Source organism: Oryx dammah, unplaced genomic scaffold (genome assembly GCF_014754425.2).
Source record: "Oryx dammah isolate SB20612 unplaced genomic scaffold, SCBI_Odam_1.1 HiC_scaffold_5, whole genome shotgun sequence".
Classification (NCBI taxonomy): Eukaryota; Metazoa; Chordata; class Mammalia; order Artiodactyla; family Bovidae; genus Oryx; species Oryx dammah.
Genome location: NW_024070189.1, coordinates 60,960,359 through 60,975,941, shown reverse-complemented (window position 1 = coordinate 60,975,941; position 15,583 = coordinate 60,960,359).

Below are 15,583 nucleotides of genomic sequence, written 5' to 3'. Positions count from 1 at the left end.
CAAGAGTGATTCTGAAGGTTCCCGGTTTGTTGTTTTGCTGAAGCACAAATTCAGATTACTTGCCTGAAGATTGGTATGCAAGAAAAAGACATTTCTCTAGTGATTGGGTCCCATAACTAACCAGAATACAAGCTCTACCAAATTTGTTTTTCTCTCCTTTTTCTCAGTGGCATTTTGCAGAGGGATTCAGATATTTCAGGATCCACAAAGATCTCTCTCCTGAAAGTCAAGAATCTATTGTAGATGCAGTATCTCCCTTCATCAGGCTCATATTCTACTGGGGAAACATAGACTATAATAAAATATAAGTGCTCTAATAAGATGGAAATATGGAACAGAAATAAGAAGGATATTTAACATCTGAAAATTGATTAATGTAACATACCATATCAATTGGGCTTCCCAGGTGGCGCTAGTGGTAAAGAACCTGCCTACCAATGAAGGAGACATGAGACACGGGTTTGATCCCTCAGTTAGGAAGATCCCCTGGAGGAGGGCATGGCAACTCACTCCAGCATTCTTGCCCAGAGAAAGAATCCCTGCCAGTTTACGGTCCATAGAGTCACAAAGAGTCAGACAGGACTGAAGCAACTTAGCATGTACACAGACCATATCAATAGAATTCTTTAAAATTTACTATCTCAGTGGACAAAGAAAAAGCACTTAGCAAAATCAGACATGCTTTCATGATAAAAACTTCAACAGACTAGGAACAGAAGGGCATTTCTTCAGCATGATAAAGCATATCTACAAAAAACCCTACAGTTAACATATTAATGATACCAAAACTGAATGCTTTCCCCCTAAGATAAGGAACAACAGAAGTATGTATACTCTGCTACTTTTATTTATCATTTTACCAAATGTCTGGCCAGGGCAATTAGACAAGAGAATGAAATAAATAAAAGTCATACATATTGGAAAGGAAGAAGTAAAACTATCTCTGTTCACAGATGATACAATCTTTTACGTACAAAATCCTAAGAAGTCCACTAAAAATTATTGGAACTAACAAATGAGTGCAGCAAGTTTTCAGAATGTAAGACTAAAAATGTATTGTATTTCTATAGACTGGGGCTTCCTAGGTAGCTCAGCTGGTAAAGAATCCACCAGCAATGCAGGAGACCCCGGTTCAACTCTTGGGTCAAGAAGATCCCCTGGAGAAGGGATAGACTACCCACTCCAGTACTCTTGGGCTTCCCTAGTGGCTCAGATGCTAAAGAATCAGCCTGCAATGCAAGAGACCTAGGTTCAATTCCTGGGTTGGGAAGATCCCCTGGAGGAGGGCATGGCAACCTACTCCAGTATTCTTGCCTGGTGGGCTACAGTCCATGGAGTCAGAAAGAGTCAGACATGACTGAGCAACTAAGCACAGCACAGCACAGCAATAAACCAACTGAAAATGAAATTAAGAACACAACTCAATTTACAACAGCATCATAAAGAGTAAAACAGTTAGAATAAGTTTAACAAAACACTACATAGCTACAGTAATCAAGACTCTATAGTACTTGCATAAAGATAGACATAAGCACCAATGGACTAGAACTGAGAGTTTAAAAATAAATCCACACTTCATGGTCAATTGATTTTTAGCAAGGGTCTAAGATCATTCAAAAAGCAAGAGAATTCCAGAAAAACATCTATTTCTGCTTTATTGACTATGCCAAAGCCTTTGACTGTGTGGATCACAATAAACTGTGGAAAATTCTGAAAGAGATGGGAATACCAGACCACCTGACCTGCCTCTTGAGAAATCTGTATGCAGGCCAGGAAGCAACAGTTAGAACTGGATATGGAACAACAGACTGGTTCCAAATAGGAAAAGGAGTACATCAAGGCTGTATATTGTCACCCTGCTTATTTAACTTATATGCAGAGTACATCATGAGAAACACTGGGCTGGAAGAAGCACAAGCTGGAATCAAGATTTCGGGAGAAATATCAATAACCTCAGATATGCAGATGACACCACCCTTATGGCAGAAAGTGAAGAGGAACTAAAAAGCCTTTTGATGAAAGTGAAAGAGGGGAGTGAAAAAGTTGGCTTAAAGCTCAAGATTCAGAAAACGAAGATCATGGCATCTGGTCCCATCACTTTATGGCAAGTAGATAGGGAAACAGTGGAAATGGTGTCAGGCTTTATTTTGGGGGGCTCCAAAATCACTGCAGATAGTGACTGCAGCCATGAAATTAAAAGACACTTGCTCCTTGGAAGGAAAGTTATGACCAACCTAGACAGCATATTAAAAAGCAGAGACATTCCTTTGCCAACAAAGATCCATCTAGTCAAGGCTATGGTTTTTCCAGTGGTCATGTATGGATATGAAAGTTGGACTATAAAGAAGGCTGAGTGCTGAAGAATTGATGCTTTTGAACTGTGGTGTTGGAGAAGACTCTTGAGAGTCCCTTGGACTGCAAGGAGATCCAACCAGTCCATCCTAAAGGAGATCAGTCCTGGGTGTTCATTGGAGGGACTGATGCTGAAGCTGAAACGCCAATACTTTGGCCACCTGATGCGAAGAGCTGAAAAGACCCTGATTCTGGGAAAGATTGAGGGCAGGAGGAGAAGGGGATGACAGAGGATGAGATGGTTGAAAGGCATCACCGACTCAATGGACATGGGTTTGTGGGGACTCTGGGAATTGGTGATGAGGCCTGGCATGCTGCAGTTCTTGGGGTTGCAAAGAGTCAGACACGACTGAGTGACTGAACTGAACTGAAGACCATCAGTGGGGCAAAGAACAATATTGTCAACAAATTATGCTGGGACAACTAGGGAAGTCAATGTGTAAGAATGAAGTTGTAGTCTTAACTCACATCATATAAAAAATAAACTTAAAAGGGATCGAAGACCTAAATGTAAGAGTCAACACTATAAAACTCTTAGAGGAAAACATAGCAGCAAATCTTCATGACCTTGGATTAGGCAATGGATTCTTAGACATGGCAACAAAAACACAAGGAATAAAAGTAGAAATAGATAAATTGGACTTCATTAAAAGTAAAAACTTTTTTGCTTCAAAGGACACTATCAAGAAAGTGAAAGACCATAGAATAGTACAAAGTATTTACAAACCATATCTGACAATAGACTCATATCTAAAATATAAAAAACATACACAATAATAAAAAAACGATGCAAATGATTTCAAATGGTAAAAATATCTGAATAGACATTTCTCCAAGAAAGACATACAAATGGCCATAAGCACATTTAAAAGATGCTCAAAATCTTTAGTATCAGAGAAGTAGAAATTAAACCACAATGGGATATTACTTCAAAGCCAGAAGAATGAATATAATTTAAAAAAAGTCAGAAAAAGAAAACAAGTGTTGGTGAGGATGTGGAGAAATTGGAATTTTTACACATTGCTAAGAAAGTCCTCTTTACATTGCTAAGGAATGTAAAATGCCACAGCCACTTTGGCAAACAATCTAGAAATTCCTCAAAAAGTTATACATGGAGTTATTCAGCAATTCTAATCCTAGGTATACACATAAGAGAGATGAAAATGTATGTCCATACAAAAACTTGTACACGAATGTTTATAGCAGCATTACTTATACTAGTCAAAAGGTGGAAACAACTCAAAATGCCATTCATTGATAAAGAGATAAGCAAACTGTGGTGTGCCTATACAACAGAATGTTATTCAACCATAAAAGAGAATGAAATGTGGATACAAGCTATAACATGGATTAGCTTATAAGATATTATGCTAAGTGAAAGAAGTTACAAAAGACCGTGTATTGTATTGGTTTATATGAAATATCAGAAGAGGCAAATATATAGAGATAGAAAGTAGATAAGTGGGTGCTTGATGTTAGACAGTTTCTTAGTTGAGGCTGCTATAACAAAGTACTATAGACTAGGTGGCTTACAAATAGACATTTATTTCTCACAGTTCTAGAGGATGGAAGTCTGAGATCAGAGTGACAGCACTGTTGAGGCCTAAAGACCCAGTATTGTTGACGTCTAAAGATTACAGATTGCTGATTTCTTGTCTTCTTCTCATATGGCTAAAAAAGAGTGAGTTAGCTCTCAGTCTCTTATCAAAATAGCACTAACCTTATTCATGAGGCTCTCCATCCTCATGACCTACTCACCTCCCAAAGACCCCACCTCTAAATATCATCACACTGGGAATTAGATTTCTATATAGTAGTTTTAGGGGAAAACAAACTTTCAGACTATAACTGTTAGGATGATAGGTTAAGAGATGACAGCGAAAGGACATGGACTTTCCTTCTGAGATGATTAAAAGACCTAAAATTGATTCAGTGATGGCGTCACAATTTTGTGGATACACTAATAAATCATTGAATTCTATACTTCAGTGATTTAAATAGTATGTGAACTATATCTCAATAAAGATGTTAAAAAACAAAGATACAAAGTGGATAGAATAAAAATATATAACATGTTTAATCAGAATTCCAAAAGTAGGAGAGAAGAATAAATGGGTCAGATGCAGAATTTAGAGAGGATTCTCCAGAACCTATAGGAAATACCAATCCACAGATTCAAGAGGTCAAACAAACCCTAAGAAGGTTAATTTTTTTCTAATCACCTGATGTGATACAGTGAAACCACAGAAGACCACTAACAAAGGAGAGGAAAAAAAACAACAAAAAGTACTCAGAGGAAAATGATAAAGAGGAATGAGTTATCTCAACAGCTGACTTATCAACAGCAGCAATAAAAGCCTAAAGACAGAGAAATTGCATGTACAATGTACTGAAAGAAAATTACTACCAATCTAGATAAAGACAAATGATCACTGAGAGATTTCAACTTTAATAGAATAAGGTGACAGGGAGGTTTCTCAGTAATATCTGGTATAATTTTTGTGTGTGATGGAAGAAAAGCTTTAGCACTGAGCCACAAGACCTGAATTTAAATGCTAGCCCTGTTACTATTAGGGAAAATAAAAATTGGACAGTTTGCAGAGCCTCTAGGCAAGTCAGTTTCCTCATCTGTATCACAGGAATGTCTGCTTACCTCACAGAGCTGATACAAAGCTTAAATAGAATAGAATAGCTTGAATAGAATCACATATCCAAAAAATCGTTGAAATCTTTAAAGAATGAAGCAACATGATGTATACTGATATGAAACTACCTCCAAGACATTTTGTTAACTGAAAAGAAGTAAGACATTTTATAGTGTGTATAGCAGGCTATTACTGGTGTATAAAGAAGGAGAGACTACAGTAGGTATATGCATTTATATGCATAGACTATTTCTAGACAGAAACACAAAGAACTGATAACAATACTTGCCTCTGGATAGGAAAAGTACATATCTGGGAGACAGAAAGAGGAGACCTACCTGATAATTTTTATGACACCTTTAAAAATAGAACCATAAAAGTAACTGATAAAATATACTGTAATATATATTTGTATAATTTTTGTTGTATAATTTATGTAATTTTAAAGTCAAAGTTTTTAAAAACATGACACAAAGCCCAGATATAATAAAAGAATAGACTGAGAAATTCAAATATCAAAAAGTTAAAGGATCCTGCATGGTGATAAAAATATCACATATTTTGCGTGTCTTACCTATTCAAAAATTAATAGTAAAATAATTAATATTTAAATTTATTTGAATCTCTCATGTTACATGGTTCCCATAACACCCCTGTCCCTCTCTGTACTTTGCCATTCATCCTAGGAGCCCTTTCTCTGGGTAGCCAAGCATCCCAGCCTTTGCACCCCAACAGAGGGCCTCCCCAACTCATGGCTCCTTGGGAATAGGTTCTGCATCCCATCAGATTCTCCTTTACTCCTGGGTGATGTTATTGATGTTTAGATTTTAACACTCCTAGCTCTGTGACATTCTACAAACCACATGGGCTAATGGAAGCAAAATAGTGGCAGCCAGTTTGCATGTCATTTGATGCTCTATTCCTGTAAGAACAAAACATGTACCAGCTTCCCACCCATGACTCCTATAAATGCCCACATCCCTTCTTCTCAGGCAGACTAACAAAACCCCCTAGCCTACCACTCACTACCCTCCTATAGGAAATTTTGCTGTGCTGTGCTAAGTCACTTCAATCGTGTCAGACTCTTTGAGACCCCATGGACTGTAGCCCTCTAGGCTCCTCTCTGTCTATGGAATTTTCCAGGCAAGAATACTGGAGTGGATTGCCATGCCCTCCTCCAGGGGATCTTCCCGACCAGAGATCGAACCCACATCTCTGACATCTCCTGCATTGGCAGGTGGGTTCTTTACCACTAGCGCCACCTGGGAAGCCCTATAGAGAATACACATCCCAAATTCCAGCCCCACAACCTCTGATCAAAATCATCTCTGAATTTTTTTTCCATTTTCAATCTCATCTCCCTCCCTACTCAAAGCTAGAAACAATTTTCTGCCACAGATTTTGGTTGTCAGGCTCCTAGGCATAAAATATTCTCTTTCCTAAAACAAGAAGACTTAGTAGTCCTTTTTGAACCGTGTAGCTTCTGTCGTTGTTCAGTCACTAAGTTGTGTCCAATTCTATGCGACCCCATGGACTGCAGCATGTCAGGCTTCCTTGTTTTTCACTATCTCCCAGAGTTTGCTCAAATTCATGTCCATTGAGTTGATCATACCATCCAACCATCTCATCCGCTGTTTCCCCCTTCTCCTGCTGCCTTCAATCTTTCCCAGCATCAGAGGCTTTTCCAATAAGTCAGGTCTTTGTATCAGGTGACCAAAATATTGGAGCTTCAGCTTCAGCATCAATACTTCCAATGAATATTCAGGGTTGATTTCCCTTAGGACTGACTTGATCTCCTTGCTGTCCGAGGGACTCTCAAGAGTCTTCTCCAACACTACAATCTGAAAGCATCAATTCTTCAGCACTCAGCCTTCTTCATGGGCCAACTCTCACATCCATACATAACTGCTGGAAAAACCATAGCTTTAACTATATGGATTTTTGTTGGCAAAATCATGGCTCTGCTTTTAATACACTGGCTAGGTTTGTCATCACCTTTTCTTCCAAGGAGCAAGTGTCTTTTAATTTCATGGCTGCAGTCACTGTCCACAGTGATTTTGGAGCCCAAGAAAATAAAATTTGCCATTGTTTCTACTATTTCCCCATCTATTTGCCATGAAGTGATGGGACTGAATGCCATAATCTTAGTTTTTTTTGAATGCTGAGTTTTAAGCCAGCTTTTTCACTCTCCTCTTTCAGCTTCATCAATAGGATTTTAGTTCCCCTTTGCTTTCTGCCATTAAAGCCATATCATCTGCATATATGAGGTTATTGATATTTCTTCCGGCAATCTTGATTCCAGCTTGAGCTTCATCCAGCCTGTCATTTTAAATGATGTATTCTGCATATAAGTTAAATAAGCAGGGTGACCATATACCACCTTAATGTACTCCTTTCCCAATTTTGAACCAGTCCATTGTTCCAGGTTCGGTTCTAACTGTTGCGTCTTGACCCACATACAGGTTTCTCAGGAGGCAGCTAAGGTGGTCTGGTATTCTCATCACTTTAAGAATTTTCCACAGTTCGTTATGATTCACACAGTCAAAGGCTTTAGCATAATCAGTGAAGCAGAGGTAGATGTTTTTCCAGAATTCTCTTTTTCTATGATCCAATGCATCTTGGCAATTTGATCTCTCCCTTTTCTAAATCCAGCTTGTACATCTGAAAGTTCTCGGTGTGAAGCCTAGCTTGAAGAATTTTGAGCATTACTTTGCTAGCATGTGAAATAAGCAGAATTGTGCCACAGTTTAACATTCTTTGGCATTGCCCTTCTTTGGTATTGGAATGAAAACTGACCTTTTCCAGTCCTGTGGCCACTATTGAGTTTTCCAAATTTACTGGCATATTGAGTGGGGCACTTTTACAGTATCATCTTTTAGGATTTGAAATAGCTCAGCTGGACTTTCATCACCTCCTCTAGCTTTGTTCCTAGTAATGCTTCCTAAGGCCCACTTGAGCTTCTAAATGAATATATAAACTTTTTCTGTAAGTTCAATCATGGCCTAAGATGATACTATTAAATGCATTCTAAGCATCATATTGTATTAACATTTTCAAAATTTAGATATAGTTGATTTATAATGTGTTGTTAGTTTGGGGAGTATAGTAAAGAGATTCATTATATATATATATAAAAATACATATACATAAATGTATATACATTTATATGTACATTTCAGATTCTTTTCCATTATAGGTTATTACAAGATATTAAATATATTAGTAGTTCCCCATGCTATACAGAGGGTGCTTGTTTTTTAATCTATAATATTTTATATATAGTAGTATGAATCCATTAATTCCAAACTCCTAATTTATCCCTCCTCTAAAGGCATTTTGATTAAAAAGTATGACGAATCTTTTACACTGCACATGTAGGTGATATCATATAGTGTTTGTCTTTGTCTGACTTACTAGGTATAATATTCTCTAGGTTCATCTACATTATTGAAAATGGAAAATTTTCAACATTTGCTATTTGTAGGAATCTAAAAAATAAAACCAATGTATATAGCAAAAAAGATACCTGACTTAAAACTATATTACAAAACAAAGTAATCTAAACAGTATGGTACTGGCAGTAAAACACACACAGGGATCAATGAAACAGGTTAGGAAGCCCATAAATAAACTCAAGCATTTACAATCAATCAACCTATAACAAAAGAGGCAAAAATATACAATAAAGAAAAGGCAGTATCTTCAATAAGTGGGGCTGGGAAAACTGGAGAGCTACATGTAAAAAAATGAAATTAGAACATTCCGTAACACCATATACAAAAATAAGCTGAAAATGAATTAAAGTCCTAAATGTAAGAATGGATCCCTAAAACTCTTCGAGGAAAACATAAACAGAACACCCTTTGACATAAATCACAGCAGTAGTTTTCTTGGATTTGTCTCCTAGGGTAATGGAAACAAAAGCAAAAAGAAACAAATGGGACCTAATTAAACTTAAAAGCTTTTGCACAGAAAAGGAAACCATAAACAAAACAAAAAGGCAACCTACAGAATGAGAGAAAATATTTGCAAACAATGCAGCCAACAAGGGATTCATTTCCAAAATATAGAAACAGCTCATACAGCTCAGTATCAAAGAAAAAAAACCTAATCAAAAATTGGACAGAAGATCTAAATCGACATTTCTTCAAAGAAGGCATACAGATGGCAAACAGCCACATGGAAAATGCTCAATATCACTAATAATTATAGAAATACAAATCAAAACCACAGTGAGGCACCATCTCACACTGGTCAGAATGGTCATCACGAAAAGGTCTACAAATAATAAATATTGGAGAGGGTGTGGAGAAAAGGGAACCCCTTCCACAGGATTGGTGGAAATGCCAATCAATGTGGCCACAATGGAGAACAGTATGGAGGTTCCTTAAGCAACTAAAAATAGAGTTACTATATGATCCAGCAATCCCACTCCTGGGAATATGTCCATAAAAGACAAAAGCTCTAATGTGAGAAGATACATGTACCCCAATGTTCATAAAAGCATGGTTTACAATAGCCAAGACGTGGAAGCAGCCTTGGTGTCCATTAATGAATGGCTAAAGAAGATGTGATACATATATACAAAGGACCATTACTTAGTTTCAGGTATTTTTACAGATTATACTTCATTAAATTTATTACAAGATAATGGCTGTCATTTCCTCTGCTGTACCACATATCCTTGCTGCTTACATATTTTACACATGGTAGTTTGTACCTCTTAATCCCATACCCTTGTCTTGCCTCTTTCCTACTTCCCTCTCCTCACTGGTAACTACTAGGTTGTTTTCTATATCTTTGAATCTATTTCTATTTTTTTTGAAATATAGTTGATACACAGTGTTTTAGGTGTACAGCAAAGTGATTCAGTTATATACATATACACACTCATATATATATATTCTTTTTCAGAAAAATTTCTATCGTAGGTTATTACAAAATATAGTTCCCTGTGCTATATAGTAGGTCCTCATTGTTTATTATATAAATATTAATGTGCATCCACAAATCCCAGATTACCATTTTATCTCTCCCCCACCTTTCCTTTTATAATCATGTTTGTTTTCTATGCCTGTGAGTCTACTTCTGTTCTATAAATAAATTAATTAGTATCTTTTAAAAATATTCCATATCTATGTAATACCCTGTGGTATTTGTCTCTCCTTGTCTGACTTATTGCACTTAGTATGATAATTTCTAGGTTCATCCATGTTACTGCAAAAGGCATTATTTCATTCTCTTTTCAGTTAGTCAGTTCAGTTGCTCAGTTGTGTCCAACTCTTTGAGACCCCATGAACCACAGCACACCAGGCCTCCCTGTTCATCACCAACTCCCGGAGTCCACCCAAACCCATGTCCATTGAGTCGGTAATGCCATCCAACCATCTCATCCTCTGTCACCCCTTCTCCTCCTGCCCTCAGTCTTTCCCAGCATCAGGGTCTTTTCAAATGAGTCAGCTCTTCACATCAGGTGGCCAAAGTATCGGAGTTTCAACTTCAACATCAGTCCCTCCAATGAACACCCAGGACTGATCTCCTTTAGGATGGACTGGTTGGATCTCCTTGCAGTCCAAGGGACTCTCAAGAGTCTTCTCTTTTGAACCACAGTTCAAAAGCATCAATTCTTCTGCGCTCAGCTTTCTTTATAGTCCAACTCTCACATCTATACATGATCACTGGAAAAACCATAGCCTTGACTAGACGGACCTTTGTTGACAAAGAAATGTCTCTGCTTTTTAATATGCTGTCTAGGTTGGTCATAACTTTCCTTCCAAGGAGTAAGCTTCTTCAAATTTCATGGCTGCAGTCACCATCTGCAGTGATTTTAGAGCCCAGAAGAACCCCTTTGAGAGAATAAGGGGCAGTCCCTCCTTGTCCCCCTCCTCCCATACCCACACCTCTCTGAGACTAGCACTGAGAGCATACAGCACAAAGAACACACTCAGCCACTGGAAGGTGATGAACAGCCAGTTCTTTCAGCAGATAACAACACTTCATAGCCTGTTTTCAAAATATTTGAATTCTATAATGCATGCTCACTCTGCTACAAGGAATTACTGAAAATTGATCCACTCCTCAATACCGAGAAGCAGTATTATTGTTCTTGGTCTGGTTGTTTACATGTCGTCTGGGCTTCAGGGCACATGAGGAGAGATTGCACAATTGAGGGCAGTATTAAGAGACCTGGAAAGTGAGATGGCTGAGAACTGCTCAGAGCCTGGCAAGGACTTCTCTGCAGAGTAATTACAGACACCCACACCGAGGAGTCACAGCTAGAAATCAAGGTCAGCTGGAGTGTTCCAAGTTGGGGATCATTTAATTAAGCCCACCCCAGTGGCTCTTTTTATTCTCAGTATAATTTCTCAGTATTCCAGAGTGTCAGAGATAGAAAGGGCTTAAATATACCCCATGTTTTTCAATGTTCTCATTTACAAGCAAACAACAATAAAACCCTGAAACCCTGAAACCCTGAGAGGGTGGGTAACTTCTAAGGTCACAGAATTAGTGAGATAATCAAGGTTGGAATCCAAAGCTCTGACCCCAATCCAGGGCCTACTCTTACAGTTACATTATGGTCACTTGGCCTCCACCGCTCACTGTCTATGCGTCCATTAGGAAGTAAGTTACCTTCTCTGGGTCCCAGTTTTCTCATCTGTTGAATGGAGACATAATTAGCCCTTCTCTCTTTGGGTTCATGTGAGAATAAAACGAGATCATTCATGTGAAATGCATAGTACAATAAATGTTGGAGGGTCATAGTAAATACTCAACAAGTGAGAATTCTCATGATCACTAATATTATTAGCAATATTGCCACCCTACCTATGAAGAAACTAAGTACTGGAGCTTCAAGAAGACTTGACAAAAGAAAAAGATTTTAAAATAATTGATTTTGAACTCTAAACCCCAACTTGTTTTGGACCCTTGAGATGATTACTCTCAGGAACATGTTTCTTGAGACAAACATGCTGTGAAGCCAGCAAGATTGTACCTCTCATACCCCCATGCCCCAAGGGCTGAGCTGAGAACTCCAACACCCAGGAAGAGCACTAAACTCAAATTGCCCTTCACTTTCAATTTCCTCATCCTCAACACCCAGGTTGGCAATGAAGCCATCAGCAGACTGAAATTCTGTACTTGACCTGCCTCTGCCTATAACTTTCATTGCTCAAAATCCCAATTTTTGTTAATCCTCTAATCTGCTTAATGAAGCACAATAAATGTTTGAGGATTAATGAACATGTTAACAAGAAAAAAAGAGATGAATTTACCAAGGATGCCTGGAAGATAAAAGGATGAAAGCCAATAGAGAAAAAATATTAAAGGGTGTGATTAACTGTACATGAGAAAGATACAATTACCATGGCTGTTTTCCAAAAAAAAACCTCATCATATGCATCAGATTAAATCGCTCCTTTTTCCTGAAAATAAACTAGAGACTTGACTCCTCTGTAATGGAATTCAACCCTTGGTTCTTATGAATCAGGACCAGATTGTAACGTTCTTGCCCAAAAAGTAGTGGAATTATTTCCAGCCAATTCAGAAGCTGTTCACTTTTGGTTATTTAGATCACTAACAGAATTAAAATACAGAGAAGAGCCAGCTTTCATACAAATCAAGGGAGAGTGAAAAGAAAAGAGGGGGAGAAAACCTGCAGGCAGGAATCAGTTAGACCAGCTCACAGCCTTTCCAGACTCACTCCAAGAACCAGACCCAACTCCAACTCATACTGCACCTGTCACTCATTCCCTAAGACCTCATATTCCTCTCTCAGAAAAAGTCATTTTAAGACAAGCAAGAGACAACAGAGACTAAGAGAGAAGGATGGTGCCTGACCCTTGCCAGGGATTTTATACATGATTAGTGAACACTATTCTACTCAAGCTTTGTACCAGCCCTGTGCAGTAAGTGAGCAGACATCCCTGGAGTACAGATGAGGAAGATAAATCCCCAAGGAGTTCTGTGACTTGCCTAAGTTTGGGGTTTGTTTCCCCAATAGGGTGATGACTCAAATTCAAGTTTGTAGTTCTGTACTAAAGCTTGCACACTCACATACACAAATTATATTGGAAATCCCTCCCTCCGCCCAAAAATTCCGTCACCTGAATTCAGAAAGAGAAATCTAGCAGAACAAGGGAATGGCAGGCACAGACAAAGGAAACTAACTTTTGTGAGCACTAACTACAAGCCAAGCCCTCTGCTAGGCCTGCTCCAAGTATCACACCCTCAAAACAGAGGCTCTGCAAGGAAGATGCTATTGTATGCAGAGATGGTCCCATTTTACAGATGAGGACACTGGGTCACGGCAAAGCAAAATGACTGGTGTGGGCTTCAGTTTCCTCATCTATGAAACTGTAGGATTGAACTTGACAGTCTCTGAGGTCTTTTCCATTTCTAAGGTCTGTGATTCTGGGACAATAGAGAAGCCACCTTCCCCACATAGTGGAAGGAACACCTAGATCTCTTCTTCGATGATCACTGACTCCCTCCTTGGGGTGCAGGAGCCAGCTCCCATCGTCGGAAGCCCTCCTAGGCTGGAGGGCATGGTGGGGGTTCCTCTGAGAAATGGAAGCCCCCATGGAAGTTTCTTTTGTCACTTTCCAGGTGAAAGATTCCCATGATTCTCAGCATTCAGCCCAGACCCACTAGCCCACAGATTCCCATGGAAATGAGGCTTCCAGCCAGGCAGACCCATATGCTGAGTGGGAGGCCCACAGACACACAACCAGAACAAACTTCCTGAGATTCCCACAGAGAAGGCCACTTTCTGCAAGCCTCCCCACTGCCCACCCGCCTTGGCTCTCCACTCCTCACAGCAAGAGCCACAGCCCCAGAGACCAAGCCAACACACGGAGGGGATTTATGGATGGGTCTGGCTCAACCAAGGCTAACTTCCATTTCCTGATGCTGATAAGAGCAGCAGCCGCCAAACATCCGTAATCCCATATCTCATGACACCCATGGCCCCCAGCACTCTGCACAGCCCACCCCAGTCAGTTCTTTCCATGACTTAGTGTTGTGGGCACTGCTCTTTCACAGGTGAGAAAACCGAGGATCAGAGGTTAACTGGCTAAAGTCACACCACTAGGAATTGAGGGACTTGGGAGTGCACTCTAGGTCTTTCTGGCCTGACAGTCTGCCCTCAGCAGGCTCTCTTAGCAGCTTCCCCCAGGGCTGGCACCAGACCCGGGGCTCACCAAGCACCTGTTGGAAAGCAGGTGTGTCCATATGACAGAAGGACAGGAGACCTGCAAGGAAGAGTTCCTTGCTCCGGGAAGAAACACAGGCCTGTGAACAGGCTGCAGGCAAAGCAGTGCTCAAAACACAAGGGAGACCCTGCACATAACCCTGGGGAAACGAGCTAAAGGCTGGAGGTGAACAGGGACAGAGGGTGGGGAGGACCTGGTGTTTAGGCTTAGGGGAGCTTCTTTATTCATTCACTGTACAGTCGAAATTCACGTTTCAAAAAAATACAAGAGAATCATCTCTAGAGAAGGTCTTTAGAGAGAAAAGAGATGGGACAAACCCGATGTAAAGAAAGGGGAGAAATCGTCCCTCATTCACTCAACAATTTTGAGTACCTACAGTGTATGCGCCAGCCTCAATGCAAGACTCTCATCACAGAGTGCAAGGGGAGATACCCTGAACAGAGTAACTTCAAAAGATATGGAATTAACAATTGTGGTGGGCGCCAAGCAGGTAAAGTGAATTATGTGAGTATTTAACAGAGCAATCTGATTTAGTTTGACAGGGTTGTGGTGGGCGTAACTGAAGACATTTAAGTAGAAGCGTGAAAGATGAATAGGAGTCCATCAAACCAAGGAAGGGTGAAGGTGGGACAAGCACTATAGGAAAAGGGAACAGCACACGCAAAGCCCTGAAGTCTGGGACACTGAAGGAAGGCCAGTGTTGAAGACTGTGATGAGGTGAGTCAGCAGGGATGGGCCTGGAGAGTCCCACAGGCCTTGGTCACACTGAGTTCTGAAGGCTGTGCTCAGAGTGTTTCATTACTTTGCAAGCACCAATGGGAAGTTACTAAGCTGACAAGAGATGAGTGGAGTTTCTCATGTTGGAAAAGCTATGCTGGCTATGGGGGAGCTAGAAGCATGGAAATCAGTTATAAGGTTAATGCTTCTACCTAGGTGACAATAAAAGGGCAGCAGATTGTAGTGATGACACCTTCAATGAGTCACGTGACATTTTTGGCTGGGACTGGGATGGGTGCCAGGGTCCAGCCTCAGCACAGTCCAGGGATATCCTCAGGATGGATGATGTCGGCGAATGAAGAAAGATAGATAAAGAGATAAAGAAAGAGACACGGGGTGACCAAGCTCTTCGAGTGAGGCCCCTTACTTTATTCTTCTCGGGGCTTTTATACCCTAAGTTATACATACAGCAAGGTGAAAAATGCAAAGTCAACTCAACATTCCATCAGTAATAACTTTTATCGATATCAGGTTCTTTCCTGCAAAAGTCTTATTTTTTGTACATCGCCTTTTATTTCGGAGGCCTGTTGATATTCCATGACCTCCTTTTGATAAAGGTTGGTCAGCCAGAACACCAGAACAATGATTTTCCCTTAA